Source organism: Ischnura elegans, chromosome 4 (assembly GCF_921293095.1).
Source record: "Ischnura elegans chromosome 4, ioIscEleg1.1, whole genome shotgun sequence".
Lineage (NCBI taxonomy): Eukaryota > Metazoa > Arthropoda > Insecta > Odonata > Coenagrionidae > Ischnura > Ischnura elegans.
Window position 1 is genome coordinate 67,246,999 of NC_060249.1, and position 20,039 is coordinate 67,267,037.

A 20,039-nucleotide genomic window follows, 5' to 3' on the forward strand; every position below is an offset into this window, starting at 1 on the left:
AAATTAGGTGGCGCAAGGGAGACAGGGAGGATGAAAGTAGGATCAGTAAAAGGGAAGTGAATAGAAGGGAACTGTAAGAGGAAGTGCAAAGGGAAGGACTAAGAGGAAGCTGGAGACGTTAGGATCGAGCAGGTGATCACGAAAAAAACTTCAACCCAAAGACTCCATCCCTTTTTTCATCATTTTTTTCGCCTCCAGCTTTTCTTCTTATTCCTACTTCTATTCTCCCAGGCTGATCTTTTTCCTCCCTCGCTTCTACTCCTCCTCGATAGGCCTGGTCGCCTTATCCTACTGTTTCTTTTTTACTCTCCGTGTGCTCTTTCACGGAAATGGGGACGATCCAACCCCCACTGCGAGGACTACCTTCCGGCCGGGATGAAGTAAAAAAAAGCAGGGAAAGAACGTCAAGTGAAGAGTCGGGGGTGTGCATAAGGAAAGAATCAGTCAGGAGAGTAGGGAAGGTTTGATAGTATCGTTTCCAAAGTTGTTCCGTCGCCTCCCCGATTCTCGGCTTTAAGCGTTCAGGTGAGACGTGACGGCTTCGAGTGTCACTACAGGCTTGGCTTGGTTTAACGCCGTCCGCTTATTTTCTTTCAGGGCTGCTGCGTGTGCCAGTAGAGCTTATCTTCGTTTTAATTCCTCTTTTTTGAACTTTTAATGGATAAAAACACTTTGGGAAAAGGTATCTTAGTCCAAATAAACCTGAGAGTCTCGGAATCACCTTCTATTTCACTTATTTGAAAATTAAAAAAGTGGACTCCAGAAAATTTTTCAATCTTATTATCATTATTACTTAAATAATGACCGATAAAATTGTATAAAATGTATATAGAATATATTATTTTCTTAATTAATAATTTTTCAACTGATGATAAAAAGATCTGAGAATTATACTTATCCCTAGAATTAAACTTATCCCTTTACACCAAATCTCTTAAAATCACGATAAAATTATTTTATATTAATACTAGCCCATTTGAGGAATTTTAATACCATTCCATGGACATAATTAGCGAGTTAGCGAGCATTAAAACAACTGAACGGATGCATTCATTTGAAGCGTCGGAATGTAAAAATGAAGACCAGAGCCAACGTATATTAAGGCCAATTCAAAACCAATTGACATTCGAATGATTATATATTAGTCCGATGGAAAAGTGCAAAGCATTTTAAACACATTATATGATATTGCAAAACTTGCACAGGAAAGAGGCAATGTGTTTTGAATCGACACTCGTTTAATTACAACTTTTAATAATTTTTCTCTTTGCCATCAAAAATTTTAACCGCAAAAATATCGATTTTTCCATTTTGCTCTTAACTTTCTTTTACTGTGCAGCCTCAATCTCTATAAGCTATCTTCTTGTTTTTTTTTTTACTGGGTCAATAAATAATCACGAGAGTCGTGTACGAAAAAATAACGAATTAGGAGAGAAAAGATCCTCCTTGTCCTTTCTGATAAACTGGTCCTGAAATGATGGCTAACACTAATTTGCCAATACCTGAACATAAACTTTTTCTCATCCTCTTGCACTCATTAGCCTATCAATCACATACTGCCAACGTAATTTTCTTGAGGACATAAACGTTATACTCATCCGTCTCGGCGAATGAGCAAAGCGATATACCATACCATGCTAATCCCTGACCAGCGAAAATTGCAACACGACATAATGCCAGGCCATTCCATTATCCTCGATACGAGCATGAGGGTATATAGGTCAAGGACGAAAACTTCCGACAGATGGGAAAGAGGGACACAAAATTTCCCTGTAACACGCTAAATTTTGAAAGCGCATCCCCGACCCAGCCTAGGCGTTCCAAACATGCAGAAAGGAGGAGTGGGAGACCTTTGGTGGGTGGAGTTGGAAGGCTGGAGTACGTAGATGGGCGGAGGCAGACGATGAGAAGGAAATACACGCAGCCGTCCCGTTGAGACATTCCATAGTGCATTAGGTGCAACCTCAAAAGGACAGGAAATGGAAGAGAGTTTCCGCCTACCAACACGACGGGTTTACTCTGGGAGTAGGTACGTCGAGGAGAAGTCTAAACCGTTTGCTCAAACTGTTTCAGAGATAAGAGCAAAAGACCAACAGTGAAGCATCACTCATAACGAGGAGTCTACGTTTCGCTCGGGTCACGATACCGCTTCCCGTGCCATATCTCAGCTCTAAAACCTCCATCCACGTGCTGCTCCTCATTTATCCGCCCTCTCAAAGGACCGTTTCTAATTAGCGATCCCGCCAATGACAACATTGCCGCGCGCCGTAACTTATTTCCTGGCATAAAATTAGATTGACGAGACCTGCATCGAGGTATATCATTACTTTGACTCACGTCAACGCGAGAGGAAACGAGACTAGCGTCGTAAGTACGACGAGCGTTTCTGAATTATAACTCTTCGCACGGCGCGCATCGGATCGACATACTCCTGGCGTCGACGAATACATGCCTGCTGTGAAGCAGAAATTCACTCCAAATTATTAATCGGGAGATCTAGAGGCTAAATCGTGACACTTAATTCGGGAGGAGTGGATAAAGGGAGGAGTAACAGATAATGTCCTAGTGATCTAGACTGAAATTCAGAAAAGTACCTCTTGATGGTATAAGAAGTAGAAATAAGAGCTTTTTAACCTTAGTTAAAAGGCTTTCTAGCATTTTTAACTAAAGGCAGTCCATAGGAGCCTCCTATTTTGTGATGTTATCGTGAAGAAGCTCATCTAATCTCATACTTGGTTTATTAAAACATTTCTATGAAGAGCCCCTCAAAGGAAGAAGTCAGCTCAGGAAAATCATACTAAAGTGGGAGCTATTTTTATCTAGGTACCTATAGATTTTGCAGATTTTGGTATCGTTGACTTCCAACTAAGTTACATCAAGACAAGAAACGCAATAATTGCCATAGAATACTTATCATTATAAAGCTTTAAGGAATTGACAAAGATGACCCAGAGCATTATCTGCAAGACAGTCCAAAACTTAGCCCTAATTTTGCACAAGAATGTGTAAAACCTGTCCATTTACAGACTAATCATATCACCTGCGATCGAAATAAAAGCAAGTTTGAAGTCAATCAGAAAGTAATAAAAAGTAGTGGGCGCATGCATAACGACGGCCCAAAGCGCAAACATCATGATATAAATACAGCATGTGGAAGAGTAATAGCCATATTTGGCAAGTTTTCTCCGCTCCTACCCTTCTCCACCAAGGAGAAATGTTTTCAATGTTTTGAAATTCAGAGAATACGTTTGACATTACCGCAGATAACGGAGAGACTACCTTTGAGATCGAGTTTTCCCAAACACAAAATACTAGTAAATAAATCATAATTTGACGGAGAGAAGTACTATATCTTCAGCCTGAAAATAGTTATTTACGGTATAATGAGAAATTTTTAGAGAGACGAACTGGAGCTTTGACTTAGAAATATTGATTCCCAAGGCCTGCAAATCATCTCTCCTATTTAGAATCTCCCGGAGACGAAAATTAGCCCATCTCGACAAGAGACTCATGCTTGGAGGCAGTTCGTTACTGATAATGGCTGACGCTAGCTGGCAACCGCAAGTATTCCAGCGCCCTGGGCTCCATTCACTCAGCATCCCCATTTTAGAGCTCAAGACCCTTGCTATTCGCAGAACAGACGGCTGCATCCCAGGAAATTTTCTCAGAAAACCTAAGGCAGCGGAGAGGCAAATTCTAGCATTAAGGATCATAGGCTAAAATAGCATGCAGCATCACATCTAGCTACTCACAGCACTTGTCCATCTTCAATAGAGGTCGGCGACAAAGAAATGAATCTTCATTCGGTAAATATTCGCGAATATAGCTGAATTTTTTGCAAATGTTTTAAGTAAAACAGCTTAAAATTAATATCCTAGTTTAGGTAGCATGAAACGCTAAGTGTTCAGGGCAACTAGATCAAGACATGAATATAACTCAATGAAAAAATACCACACTCTGATATGGTGCATTCCTAAATATGTGATTAACTTGGTACAGCAAGGAAATAAAATGGGCATAGACGTAAATAAATGTTATATATATTTTATAACTTCACGGACACAAAAAAATTTTCCCAGTACTCTCTTCTTAAACTCATAATTAACCTGATTATGTCAAAAGGTACAGCAAATGTTTTGGTACTTGTCGACATCTCGTCCTTAACTCTACATCACCAAAAATCCTGTTAATCTCCAATTCAGTAGAACTATAATGGCTTAATAATATTATTTTTAGTTTCAGGCATGCATCTGCATGCGTCTCTCACGAAATCCCCTATTCATCCAGCGTCATTCATCAAGACCTTCACTCTCATGAAAGCATATCTTCGTCAATTCAGCCAAATCTCAGTGGATTTTTATGAACTAAGTCATTCTGGTGTTCCTACACAATTTCCATGCGTATATTCTACTTTCTACATTCTATCACGCTTAGCACCCCACTCCAACCGAGTCAAAAGCCTGTAGAGGCAGATAAAAATAATAAGGAAGGTAAAAATCGCATTGTTGAAGTATGTGTAACACACACACAATGAAAAATTCTGATGAAAGAATAATAGAAGTTTTCCAGAGCGGTGAATTCTATGTGAAAATGAATCATAAAAAAATATCGAAATGACAACATTTCAACGGTGAAACGCAACGTTTTTTGCATACACAACCATCTGCACCCTCTCCTTCCAGCAACTAGAGCTCGATGCCCCACGATAATCCTCAGGACCCACGTCAACGGCCCAACCTCCGCAAACCCCAGACGTCTGCACTCAACTCTTGATTTCCGCACCGCCGACACTCCTCAGCGCAACACGGCCACTGCCCAAATCTCCACCCGGACTGAAACATTCGACAGCATATTCCCACCCCCTCTCCACACCTTCACCAATCCCTAAACCAAGCGAGGAATTCACCCCTCTTAAGCCCTTAACTCGCCCCTACATTATTCTCTTCCAGTATGCCTCAATACAGTGCCTTTTTTCTTATGGAATTATAAGCTCTGTCTGGTTAAATTAAGGCAATTCATCTTGAACATAAGATCTATTCAATTCACTTTTTAAACACGCATATTGTAATTAATACCATTAATCCTCAGTTCAAACCTAACCTCTCTCTCGATACATTGTCTGTACACTAGCATAGTCTAGTTACATTGAGATAATTCATCTTGAGCATAATATTTAATATATTCACTTTTAAAACGCAGCAAATTGTAAATAACACCATAAATCATCAGTTGAATGCTAACCCGCGGAGGAAGAAGTTGATATATTTATCTTAGCCAAATTTAAGACCACTCGAATATTAACCAAGCCTCATGATCTTTACTTTCAAAACTCTAAAAAATCTGCCTGATTTTACCATTCTTGCGAATACTAATCTTGCATTATTATTCGTAATTTTCATCTTTCAGCCGATCCGCGCATTATAACTATTCACCCAAAAAGGAAATACACGGAAAGCATGTCCATTTTCTGAATTCTCCGATTTCCTCCAAAACAACGCCTGGATATAAAGTTCCTTTAACGGAAGCATCTATATTTGCTTAAGTACAAATGCCATCCCCCCGGATATCTGCAGCCAACTCTTGATTTCAGGCTGGTTGCTGGTACGACTAAGTCTGCAAGGCTGAATAAAACATTTTCCAGCACTTCCTCTCCCGCGCACTATACCTTCAGGAACCCATACACCCAACAGGGATTTTGACCCCTTTCAAGCCCCGAAATCATCCCCTTAACTCAACCAAACCCTTTCCTAAATCCTCCTAACACTTCCCAACCACCCATGCATATCTTCCCTTCATCGATCTGACTGCTCCTCCGCATAATCTCGCGATGCGTCCATTTTTTTGTTTACCATTCGAGGTAGCACCAAACCTCTTCGTTTAATTTCTTGATGCAACTAATCCCGTCCATTAAACTGTCTCGCACCATACGGCGTCAGATCATCACCGCCGGAAGTCACCTTACCACTTCCAGCATTGTACTTCCCTGGGTTTCATCGCATGCCAATAAAAGTTAAAATTGGATTTCTGAACTACCAAAAAGATGCTTGTGCCGCGGTAGCGATATACTATTCACGAAATACCTATTCTCCTATTTATGGCCTCTGCTGTGTACCTCTACTGGCAAAGTTAGATGGACTGAAAATAGCAAAATTAACAAATCGCCTCCATTTTTCCTTAAGGTATTCCATCCATTGTTCAATCAGTTCATTGACCCAATTCTTTCCTTGCCCATCCCCACATATTGAATATGTTCTTCCACGATTTCTAGTTTCCACTCTCTACTTAGCGCCATCTTCGTCAAATACATTATGTCACCTCATGTTAACCTAACGTGTCCACGAATCATGATAGTACAGGAAACAACCGGAAATCATGTCCGCTAGAAAATCATCATTATTCTTCTTTTCACAAAAGTGAAATTAAACTTAGACATTCATGGTAACATATTTTCTTAAGTCAAGTTCTGGTTAACTCAAGACCAGAGGATTTTTAAGTGATATCTACGTATAATCTGACTCTGCTCAAGTATTTACTCGTGGCCGCTATAAGAATTTATTAATGCCCTGTCGTAAAGTATACACCAAATCCATATTTTGGAGCCAAAAACACGTAATTTTTGACATTTGGGAATAGAACTTTGATAACGGAATATTTTGAAAGAATCCTTTTATTTTCCGAGCCAAATAGAGCATGAATACAATCAAAAATCCACAAAAGCACCCAGCAAAGCATTTGTTTTACCGGGCGCCTTTATTAAAAATATATCTTATAATTTCTCTACCTTATGTAGCAAGTACTTTGAGTAAAACTCAAGCTTCACCTATACTTAAAAATTATAACAAATCATATATTTTACCTAATGCTAAATACTCAGCATTATTTTTTATGCATGATATTACGACAGGTTTTTATGAAGTCTAAAACTCATAGGGAAGGTTAGAAAAGCCACTCTAGTTCATTCTTAGGAATAAAATTCTGAACACCACAACAATACCAGCGAAACGGTTTTACTTTATTTCTCTGGAGTTCGTGATGATACTCAAATGTGATGCGACGCGTACAGAATTACGCCTGAATGCTTGGTAGTAAGCAGAAGTACCGGGAGCGCAAGCGTTCTCAGGCTTCAAAGGAGTTCGAAGCTTCAGAGAAAGAAACCGCATCGGTAGGCATTCATTTCTTGCACGCATGTCTTCCTAGCGTCATAATTCCGTAACTGCTCCCGCGAGGTTATATTTCGAACCGTGCATCTTTTGAACTCCGTCCTCAAGTACTCGAGCTTTTCCGTTTAATTAAACATGCCGTGGAAGACAGTAGTGGGCGCATGCATAACGACGGCCCAAAGCGCAAACATCATGATATAAATACAGCATGTGGAAGAGTAATAGCCATATTTGGCAAGTCTTCTCCGCTCCTACCCTTCTCCACCAAGGAGAAATGTTTTCAATGTTTTGAAATGCAGAGAATACGTTTGACATTACCGCAGATAACGGAGAGACTACCTTTGAGATTGAGTTTTCCCAAACACAAAACACTAGTAAAATAAATCATAATTTGTCGGAGTGAAGTAATAAACTTCTCATGCTATAGCTTACTCTATAAATACGCCCAGTAAAAAAGTATAAGCACCAAGTACATACCACACAAAGAAGTAGAATCACCAAACAAATGAAGCACCAAGTAAAAAAGAGTAAAATCATTGGAGATGAGGTTATCTCAACACATTTATTGTAGAATTTACATTTCCCTCAAGCTTACACGTACATTAATTGCCGTCTATTACTACATGGGTATATTCCTTATACCAATTATCATTGAAAACAGGTCTATGAACGGAGCTAAATGATTTTATGAGAGGAAATTTCATTATCTAGCTCTATATTACATAAGATTAAATAAATTGCCAATATTCATCACGATATTTTCCCTTTTTCATTTGGATTTCTTAGTAAATGCAAGCACACGTCAATCTTTTAAGACATTGAATGTAATGTGGACTTATTCAACAATATTCCCACATTACATTTAACTCTATCATTAAGTGGGCATTGAAGTCTGCATTCGATCACAACCATTATTTATAAATCTTAACAGATATCAAACATTGTAACTCAAAGAAATAATAAAATTCACAAAATAGTTTAAACAACTAAACGCAGTCCTGGAAAGGATAAAAAATGAAGACCTAAGTTAATTGAACATACAATCAGTACATATTTCACCCGAAATAGTTCAAATTAGAAGCAGAAACTTTTATTAACAACTTTCACAAAAGTCGTTTTACCGTAGGAAGTGAAAATATGAATAATATTTCCAATATTAAATTTTAAGAAGCCCCTAAATTCAGTGGGACTAAGTTCATAGACCTACTACATAGATCCTAAAACTTCTTTTTTTAATTTCAATTTAAAAGACGTCTAATGTTAGCCAGAACAATAATGATATAAATTAACTTAATAAGTATCACCATAGGCGGATTTAGGGGGATAGACAAGTGGGCACGTGCCCCCCAAGTCGCTAAAAAAATAGACAACATTTTAAATACGGTTATCATTACGTCCGTTGAATTTCGTGTATTAAGGTGCCTCAATCACATAATTACACATTAATAACTTTCATATTCAATCAGTAATTCCTGCATTTTGTCTTTCATTTCAAATATGAGAAGTCCGCTCGTCTTTCAGACCCTTATGCCCCCCCATGTCACAAGAAAAAATCCTGCATCCGCCCTTGATAATCAGTAAAAATTGGATCGATTCTATTCATCTGCAACATGATGTGAAGTCCGATTCAGTTCCACCAATTTCCTCCCAATCTATTCCTTTGGGTATTTCCTGCACTACCCAACATCGACTCTTTGGGCATCGACCATTCTAATGCCCATTTCCTACACCGCTCCAATCCTATCGCTGAAACACGCAGACTCACTCCAGGTCTATCCGAATTAATCATGCCACGACAGACGCCCATGTGCTTCCCCTGGCTCACACGACACAGGGATTTATTTTGCATTGGTAGCACGAGGACCGGCCATAAGCTTTTATGCGGGTCTCTGAACCTCTCTCCCCTCGATTCCCACGATCTTGGTAGGGAGAGCGACCCCCAGGTCTACGATTAAATTCATCCAACGCATTACGACCCATGTTATGGCCTTTAGAACTGAGAAAGCTGGTTCGTTCATTCCCAAAATAAAGTCTACCACTTTGAAACGGATTGAAAGCGAGCCGATAATTTTAAAGGCTTTACAATGGTTTAAATAGCGACTCTGTCAATAAGCCTGCCATTAACATTAAGGGCCGGTTTTATAATGTCTGGTTAAACTGGAGTTTAAGCTAAGCGTCGGTTAAGTCCCAAAATTCTGTTTTATAATCGATGGTTAAGTCAAATCTGAGCGTTAAAGTGGTAGTCAAGCTAAACCATGGATTTCCCTTGGGTAAAAGGTTAACGTGAAGTTTAAATTGTTGAAAATGGCGGATGTTTTGAAATGCTGAAGTACCCTACGATAATATACGGAAGAAATAATCGACCAAGCGCAGCATCCTCCGTTTTTATCCGTGTCTACGATATCAGCATTCAATTTCCAATATTTTTAGCGCCATACTAGCAATTTAATAAGTGAAATATTTCCATAAGACCGGTGATATATCCGGAACGGACCACTGTTTTCGTGCTATTAGACGTATTCTACGGTATACGCTACGAAATCCTTACAAACATCTCAAGTTTGATAATAATCACCATCCAATAAATAATATTGTCTATGCTATGGACTGCAGTCGGAGATCGTGTGCCAAACCCCTGAAAATGTTGAAGTTATGCAATATTTGTGCCGGTGTAGGAGTTTGTTATGATTTGTGCCAGCCAAGTGAGATGATGAAAAATATTAGAATTACATATCGGAGAGAAAGAAGGAGGTGTTACAGGAGTGTAGGTATAGAAATCTGTTATTACCTGGTTTTGCTGACTTCATCAACGAATTTAAAATGTGTCGGTGTTTACAAAGACAGTTTGAATTAGAAGAACAGCCAAGTTTCGTATTTGGCAATCGAAAGAGAGAAAAAGATCGTACTTACTGATTGCATTCTGATTTACTAGCATGTGATATCACTATAGAATTTATAATTAATTGTGAGGATATATGTTATGAGGTGAAAGTATTTTCGTATTTCCTTTTCCAAAAGATATGTTTGTCAAAGTACTACAAAAAAAATTGTCGGTAAGTCCATTAACAATATCTGGTGTACGGCTTAGTATTTCTTGGAGATAAATATGTAGGAATAAGTGAGGCAAGTGAAAGATTGCGTGTAAAAGAAAGGATTTTGCACGTTTCGTACGTAATGTATACAAGATACTGTTTGAGTTTTCTTTGGAAGCGGAGAAAGGCAAATTGATGCAACCAATACAGCTCGTGTGGGTAAAAAAGTAAGAATGACTGATTTGCTCATAAGATGGGATGACATATTAATGAATTTGTTAGGCAAATGAGCCTTTAGAGTGTGGAGTTTACTAATTATTGTACTTTTTGTGACTAAAGTAATGACCTCTCATCCTTTTGATAGAAAAAGATTTGGAAAGGCACCTTAAACAAGAAAAGTCTTCTCTTCTAATGTGTAGCCTTCAACGGAAAAAAATGCGACTTAATTGCCTCAGTGCAGTTCGTAGCCAAACATAGGTTATGTACTATTACAACCTCCTAGCAAATTATCTACCATCAAAAGTAGCTTCAGAGCTATAGAATCAGTGGTGCCCATCTAGATACCTCATGTTAAAATATAAGAGTGCCAATTTGGTTACCAATACTTATCTTATTTCAGGTTTGAATATTTTAATATAGTGAAAGTAAACAATTCGATACTTTATCCTGAAAAGGTTTGATTTTATTCCACACATTTGAGCCTTAATTCAAGGAGAGAATTTGGACCCTTGCACCTGAAGACTCATGGAACATCAAAGCCAGATTAATCAAAGAAATATTATTTTAAGGTTCTTAAGCATTGCCTGCTAAGGGAATATATTTATTGAGGTTCTCAAGCATAGTCTGCTAAGGGAATGTTTGAAACAATCAGAGTCAGTTGTATTTCTTACAATATTGAGCCAGCTGGGCTACTCTTGCTTGCAATTGGGGAAAGCTGTTGTCTGTGTACATATGTATTTGCTCATGAGGTTGAATTTACAGGAAATGACTGCATTCACCACCATTACATTCATTATTTTCCATGCTTATCAGTAACTACTAAAATTTTTTCATCGATGAGCTCTTTCAAAGTATCTTGTATGATATTGAGCAAGATATGGTGAAGTTCTTCATATTAGTAAAATTAGACATTGCAGTATTTCCACTGAGTTTTATTATAATAAAATCAGTGGAAATATTGCAATGTCTAATTTTACCAATAACTCTTTCAAAGTCTTAAGTGGGATCCTTGGTATGGTTTCTTCCTAAAATATTAACCCTTACTACTACTTGTCAACGTTTAACTAACTAATATGTTTAATAAGTCTTCAAAGGATAAGTGAAGACATATTCCTATAACAGCCAATTTATATCACATATCTGGTACACTCGTTAGTTTCTTGGGATGTCAATCCCATATGTAGCTTTTATTAATTTTTTCATGCTCCATCCATTGAACTGTCACTAATGAGTACATACGTTCAAAAAATCTATTAGGTATAATATCATCAACACTTATAATAATGCATGACTAGATATCTCATTCCATTACTTACTGTTAGAAGTGATCTACTCATTAAGGTTGACATAGTTTTTTGTAACATACATGGTTATTCCATTTATTCCGGAACCATTGTCTCCCTGCCCTTGCTTGTTACTCAAAATCCTTACCTTAATCACTTGTCAGCATTTCAAGCTTGATATACACTTCATCTACATCATTTATATCTAATTCATCTCCTGCAATTATTCCCTCACCTCACTTATCAGGTCATGCTAGCACTTCCTTTTCCTGTCAATATTATCTATACATTCCTGTATACCTCTATTCTTATCCTCCTTCTGGGTCAAAAATACCAGTTCCATAGCAAACCTTACTCCATATATCTTAACCGGACTTCTATTTGCACTTTGGTACTGTGATTATCCCTTTAATTCTCCTCTTTTTATTTATTCCAAGGATTATCTCTGTCTCATCTGTCTCGCTCCGATCTGCATCACTAGAGATATATTTTAACATGCATAGCTGCAACATATGTAATGAGAAACAGTCTATGTTCATGGCACAAAGGCAAATTTTCTTAATAGATTTGTGAAAGTGGAGTGGATGTAAGGGAAATTGCTTATATAATCACTTCATAAATAGAACATGGTACGATAAAAGTCGGTGAGGAAGTCATATTATTGCATTTATGATAATGGAAGCACATACATTAATTATAAGTGAGTGATGTCAGTGTGGTGCATTCAGAGATTACTTGGTACAGCATTCAAAAGGATTACCCCAGAAGTAGGTAGTAAAAAAACTGGGGGGCTAAGGAGGGTTTCCAATTTGCTCCCCTTGGGTATCATCCACTTTACACTAGATAGAATGGTGGTTTATTCCCAACCTCCACTACAGCTGGAATTTTAACCTCACCTAGCCCAACCCCCTTGTCCCTATCCTGGATCCACTACTGTCTTTGTATAATTTAGTACTCTGCTAAATATTTAAAACATGTTCAATGAAAGCTTCATATTTTGTGGGCTGAGAATAAAAGAAAATATCTATCACATGTATAGTATAGTATTCATAAACACCACTGAGAGTTGAAATTTAATGATTTCATTCTGATTAGATATGTTTTTTGACAGATTTTTTATAAATTGAACCCAGCAACTTTAATATCTTTGCACCCCATCTCTTTTCCTTAAATCTTAAATACAATACAAGCCTTTGCTGTTGATTAGATATGAAGTTAGTTATGTTAGCACTTAAAACTTATTCTTACACAAGGTTTGCAAAAATAGTATTAACATAAAGAATAGATCCTCCATCCCAAGCTATGAGCCAAAAAGAGTTGCAATATTTGTTACAGATGCATATTTTTATAACAACATGCAGCCTACTTGTAAAGTATGAAAGGTTTGCTGCAAACTGTACATTTATTTAATAATTGGATAGCAGGAGCCCTTGAAGTAACTGTGGTAGGGTTATGCATAAGTTATTCAAACTTTATTCATTCTTCTCTAATTATAATTTTTGACCGTGAAGCTATGTTCATAATCAGTGATTTCTGAACATCCATTCAATTTAAAATGGCAATGAATACATTCTCAATGGCATTACCATAAAGACTCACAGTCATCCCTATTACAATATCAACTACACTATTGACAGCCAGTATCAAAATATGTTTCACTTTATACTTCAATGGTAAGGGCTACTTGGTGTCATGCAATGTATTTTGGTATCTCTAATGAAGAAATTTAAACTTAGTTCTGTCCCTTATTGAAAATTTATTTGCCAGAGATTATGGATTTCATGAAACATATTGCTTCTTAACAGTATATGTATATACATATATAATCATAAAATAGATGAGATAATTTAAAGTTGTGAAATATCTGCTGCTAGCTGACAATTATATGGCTCAATTCTTTTCGTGTCTGTAACACGAGTGGCACATGGCTGAATATACCTCCTCATTGTGAAAATTTTAATAAAACTGAAAATGCTCTCCCCAATGAAAAAATTGTATAAACCTGTTTCAAAATTTTATACAATTTATACAATTACCATGGCAATTGTATAAATTGTATAAAATTTTGAAACAGGTTTATACAATTTTTTCATAGGGGCTATAAAAACACAAAAATCATCAAAGGAATTACCATGAATTGATCATAACAATGACATCATTGTGACAGAAGCCTCGTTATCGTTTTAATGAACACTGATGAATTTTTCTATTAGACGGTGGTTGGTTATAAATTCTGATATTTAAATTATGGCCATGGTGAGTACTTTGAAAACGGGAAAGGCTTTGATTATTCACAACTTGCAGGCTGTTCCTAATTCCGTAGGGAACGCCCCACACAGCACATCGTTGCCAGAGGACGTCCGCTGCGCGTCCGTCGCGTCCTCTCAGTGTCCGCGGATTTTCAGGACAGCCAGAGGACATCCGCCGGCTGTCCTGGCCATCCGTCCGCACACTGTCCTATCTTGGATGTCCAGCGGACGTCCAGCTAGTGTCCCATTATGCAGGGTTTCGGAGTTTTGGTTTCCTCACTCACCTCCTCAAGGAGGAACTCCGAGAGAAAGTCTCGAGATCCTCCTCCGAGTAGGGAGTGTAGGAGAAGGGAGAAAGAAAAAAACTCTCTCTCGTTTCTGAAGCCAGAATACTTCCTCCCGATCGAGGAAGAGGAAATTTTTCGTGGAGGAAGAGTTATTTTGAGGATTATTTTAGGTAACCAAGTGTAATCCTCTTGTTGGAGTGTGGACTCTGGGAGGAAATTATAAACTATTTAACGAAAAAAAAAATTTGACATTTTTACCGCTTCTATAGTTTAAGAACAACAAATGTACGCTATTTTTAAGTTTTACATTGTTTATAACAATTAATTAAGTTTAAACAAAGTTAGCAACAATTTAAGTAACATTTACGAGCGTTAAAAATTTCTACATGCCTTACGGGTTAAACAACAACAATTGAACGAACTTATGACTCTCTACATTATTTATAACAATTTTTAAAGTTTTAACAAATTTAGCAACAATTTTAGCAATTTTCAAAAAATTAAAAATTTCCGCATGTTGTACGGTTGAGAAGCGTTGGATGAACAATAAACCCGTACTCTTTCATGATTATAAAAATTACTTAAATTTAGCAACTTTTACAAAAATTAACAACAGGAATAATGGAATTTATCGATTTTTACTGAAATTTTATATTATGTACCAATGTCCTGCCGACGTCGCGTAGCCGTCTCGGGGACATTCCATTCCTGCAGGTTAAATGAACTCTTTCAACTTATTGATTAATTAATATTTACTCTCTAGGGATTAAAAAATCTCAGAGGCGATTGATTGGAAAGTATTTTAATGAAACATAACGCTTTAAATTCATTTTAATTTTTAATGGTAAGAATTCTCCTAAAATTATCACGGCATCGATGGCCTCATTCCCAGATTAGACATTGTAATTGTCCAATTTAAGGATAGGCAATAGAAGGTAAGTACTGCCGTACCTTTACTTTATATTGAAATTCTAGATTTTTTGGTGGCGAACGAATTTTGAATCTACCGCTACTCCGCGATACAGATTCTCCACATTCCTCCGTTCCTCCTTTCCAACAGAGGAACCGGAATGGAACACCGGAGACAGCATGGTGGTTTGGCGGTTACAAAGATGCAGCTACATGTATTCCAAGTAAGTTTGATGTGACATCCAAATAATTTTTTCTTGGCGTTCACTGTCGGCAGTATAGTGTTTCCGCATGCTCCTTATATTTCTTATAACTCAGCCTGTAACATCTCGAGGAAAAATATGGCTCTGCTTGGAACAACATGACCGTCTCGGTAAAACCGTTACTTGGCAACTAAAGGTAGCGTCTTTTTCCGTTGTTCATGGTGAAATTTTCGCTTTTGTTCCTTGTTTACATGATATAATTTAAAGTGGAAGTTCTTGTACTATAGTCTCTGTACGCGAGAACGTATAGGAAATAATGTAAGTGCTAGCGTATAAAATAGAACCTGTTGTTTTGATAACGTAGGCTACGGCTGAATTTGTTGTCCGAACGGTCCGTTTGGTTCCGTTCCTAAATCAAATCAAGTAGGGTTCTTGGCAATAAATATAACTAGGAATTGACCCACATCTCGTGATATTAAAATATATATATATATATATATAACTAGGAATTGTACTTACGTGTAACCGGGGGATTTTGCAACACGCATATATGATTAATAGGTTTCACGTAAATTATTAATTCTTTGAAATCGGAGTACACCGTGTGATTTCTTTTGATATGTATATTCACGCACGCATCGAAAAAGAACATTAATGTTATGATAGGATGTTAGAGCGTAGGTTTCCGCGGCGATGGTTTGATCTCTGCATTTCTCCAGGGTTTTCTTCCGCGTCAGATTGTTGGTTGACAACAGTTTCGCTGGCTATCCTGCCAGCGTCTTCAGGTCGAAGGGTTATGATAGGATATGGCGATTAAGGTTATGATAGGATAACCACCAATGTTTAGCCTTTTTACAAAAAGTTTTTATACTCTTTATCTGTTTGATGGAACTAGGTTAATAATTAAAAATTTTAGGTCCTAAATAAATAAATGATCTATTATGTCAGTAAAGATAAGGCTTAGGGATTAAAAAATTACAATGCCGACGTAACTTTTATAGCGTTTAATATATTTTTTCTGCCCAACTTTGCTAACCTACTAAATTATAAACTAATTTAACTACAAACTAAGTAACTGTGCTATTAGTCATCCATGCATTTAATTTAGTGGAAACTATAGGACGACTGTAAGAAACTTGGGATGAATCTAAACAAGGTCTAATTATAAGTGATATATTGTGTAAACAAACCTTACGGCTATGTTACATGGTTCATTTATTTGCTCAAACTGCTGCATGAAATCTTATACCCAGAAAATAGAACTTGTGCATCTTTTCGTACAGCCATCGGTACACATTTTGGTGTAGAGTATTGTGAACCTGATATATTTACCTGGAGGCATTTACTGACTATAGCTTTCATGTAGTGGAGTTGAATAAAAATACCTTATCTGTATTTTATTTAGTTCCTATTTCTATTTATAAGTTTGTATGTCTCTCTTCTTATAATTGTCTGTATACTTATTTGTCTTCATTCTTTACAGATGTTGCTCTGAACCAGGACGATACAGCCACCAATTCTAGTGTGGAAGTTACAGTGAAGAGTTGGCTGGAACATGCTAAAGCAAGGCATGAGAGAGAGGTGTAAGTATTCGTTTGATTATTATATAGGTTTGGGCAAGGAGGAATAATTTTGGTCTGGATACTTTTTTCGCAAGTTGCTCCTGTTAAGGGAGCTCATATAAAGTAAATTTAAATAATTATTGAACATCTTGTAATACAAGGTTCACCCTTCCATGCTAAAGGTAGAGAAAATAGTATTGTTATGTATTATTTTCAGATGCAGATTCCACTACCAAGTAATTCAAACATTTGAAAACAATTTTTGTTCTGCATATGGGAGGTATAATTACCAAAAACATGGTTGAAAAGGATCTCATGCTCTATAAAAGTTCGATGTATAACACCTGTAGAACTTAAGAATGGGATAACTTATTCAACAGGGATGGTAGTTGCACAGTACTACAGAAGCTACTATTTTCTAGTAGCTCTAGCTAACTAAGATGTTTTGAAGTAGGTGTTGTTGTAGGAGCTATAGAAATTTCAGTAGCTCACAGCAGGCTTTAGCTGCTATTCACCTGTTATGTCTCTGTCGAAATGTGAATATTGCCAGTGAGCTAGGTTTTCACTTTTGCCTCGATACCAGACTACATTAGAAGATCTATTTTAATTATTAAGATTGGAAGAATTCGGAGATCTAAATCATGGAATGGCCTTAACTACAGCAAGTTTTTGCTAGTTTTTCAAAGTTTCTATTTTTTTAAAGTTGCATCTCGGCCAATGCAGCTAAGTGGTTTGTGTGCCAAATCAGTGTGGCTGTTTTCACACTAATCCCAAGAGATCTAGTCCACTTAAACTTCCTCCTTTAAATTTTCTAGTTTCCTTTACTCCTATATCATATTCAGCTCCTCTGCATTAGTCTTCCTTAGCTCCAGCTTATGTAACACAATTCACTCTAGTGTAGTCATAATCTTCAAGCAGAGACCAATTGTTCAGAAATATTATCCTCCATTTGAATGCTTTTTCCAATATCTTTTTCGAGACCTCTACTTAGCTGTCTGGCAAGGATGGATCAAAGAATTTTTTTCTAGATGGTGCACCAGGGTCTAACAGGCAAACAGTCTTCTCATATTTGGGATTAAAATCTAGTTCAACAATTGTTCTATGAAAAATGTTCTTAATCATAATGTATACATTACTAACATATTAATATTTTTACTCAAAATCTTTTCTTATTTAAGAACAAGAAAAAGTTAAAGAAAAGTTTGTAAAATGTATTCAGCCTCTAATGGACAGGTTTCCTAATTTTGAAACCTTAAGAATGTTAAACACGTGACTAATAAGACTGTAGCGTCCTGTCTTATGTAATCTGCTTGTTACGTACAAGATACAATTTCTTGCTACAATGAAATGTTTATATACTTCATTATTACAGGAGCAGTGCAGGAGAGCATGACCGCTGAAAAAGATGTGGAGGTTGCCATCCAAAACTGGCTAAGGCACGCCAAGGAGCGGTTGCAGGGGAAGAAGAAAATTTAATAATATGTATGTAGTTTCTTGCATTGTATTATTTTAAGAAGCCAAATAAATATTGTGCATGGAATTGATGCCTTATTTATTTAAATTCTTGTCTGGACCTATTATTTATTTGTATCGAACAAAATGCAATCCTAACCTAAACGTGTCCTCAAGGTGTCCAGAGCGGACAATTTCAGGTCGTCCATAGGCCACCTTTTTTACTGACATGCGGACTTGCAGCGGACATCATTTTGTATGAATTCGGCTGTCCGTAGGATGTCCATAGGCCACTTGGCGGACAATCACCGGATGTCCGAAAGGTGTCCGTGTGCTGTGTGGGGCAGAGATGATAATAAATTAGCGTAGGGGCCATACTAACGCTAAGAAGATATATCTTACTGCAAAAGTATGATTAAAATTTATCGTCATTATGATTAAATTGTAGCCTCAAAATGTTCCTAAAATCGCTCTGGTGGCGTACTCAATAGAAAACCATTTCAATTGGTTTCACAATACAAATGAGAATCTTCGTTCTCGAATAATAAGCACAAACAAGGTTAATCTACCACTATTTCTTGCAAAGGGACTCCACCTTGATTCAATCCATTAACAAATAGTAATTCATTATCTCCGTGTAATTTATGGTTTACACAATTAACACTTGTACATGCCAAATATTCACAGATCGAGGCGAGTATTTTTATTTTAACGACACACTGATGATTGACCATAAGATCGTCAACGATTAAAACCGAAAATATTGGCGTCATCTTCGTTTTCAAAGCTAACCATCACTTCAAAACAAACGTAAACAATTCTTTCACCACTCTCCAACTCGATTTTTTTCAATTTTGACTTTCGTCTGTTTCACTTTTCGCGATCAATTGTTGGTATGAGAATTACAGTAGCTGCGCTTTCCTCTCGTTAAAGTTCCCATCAGCCAACCGGCGGTAGGATTTGCTTTATAAAACACAACCTCTCGTTAAACTCCACGTTACCGTAATCTCCACGTCAACTTAACGTGAGGTTTAACCAGACATTATAAAACCGGCCCTAAAACAAGCGAATAAGTAGTAAAAAAAAAGGATGTTAAATCACATCGCAACGCATACCCATTGTAAAACATTAAGAATCTGCTTCAATAATGTTTTAGAGTTAATAACTAATTAAAATGCTGTTTACATTTCACTATCGTAAATAGATCACGAGATAAACATAAAGCTACTTCAATATCTTCATAGGTACAGGATAATAATAAAAAGTATCATTTACAAGGAGAAGCGAGATTTTAAATTTTAATTGATGACTTCAAGATAGAATCCGGATGCATTTTTATCAACTGTAACTATATCTATGTAACTGTATCTATGTTTTGAACCGTCTAGTTACTGTTGTTTGTTACCTTTTCCCACATTAACACCAATATTCAAGAATAAACCGGCTAAATATGAATTAAATCAGGAAAAATTGTGAATAAAAGAATGAAAAGTCATCGATTTTCGGTAACTTCGTTATTTTTAGTCAACAATGGAGAGCTAGTCGAAATAAGCTCATGAAAGTAATACATGTTTCTCATTTCAAATAAAATGGGATACAGCCATCCTATTCAATTGCCTTCTGTTACATATCTTCCATACGGACAATATATTCTTACCTAACCATATAACACTTACCACGATA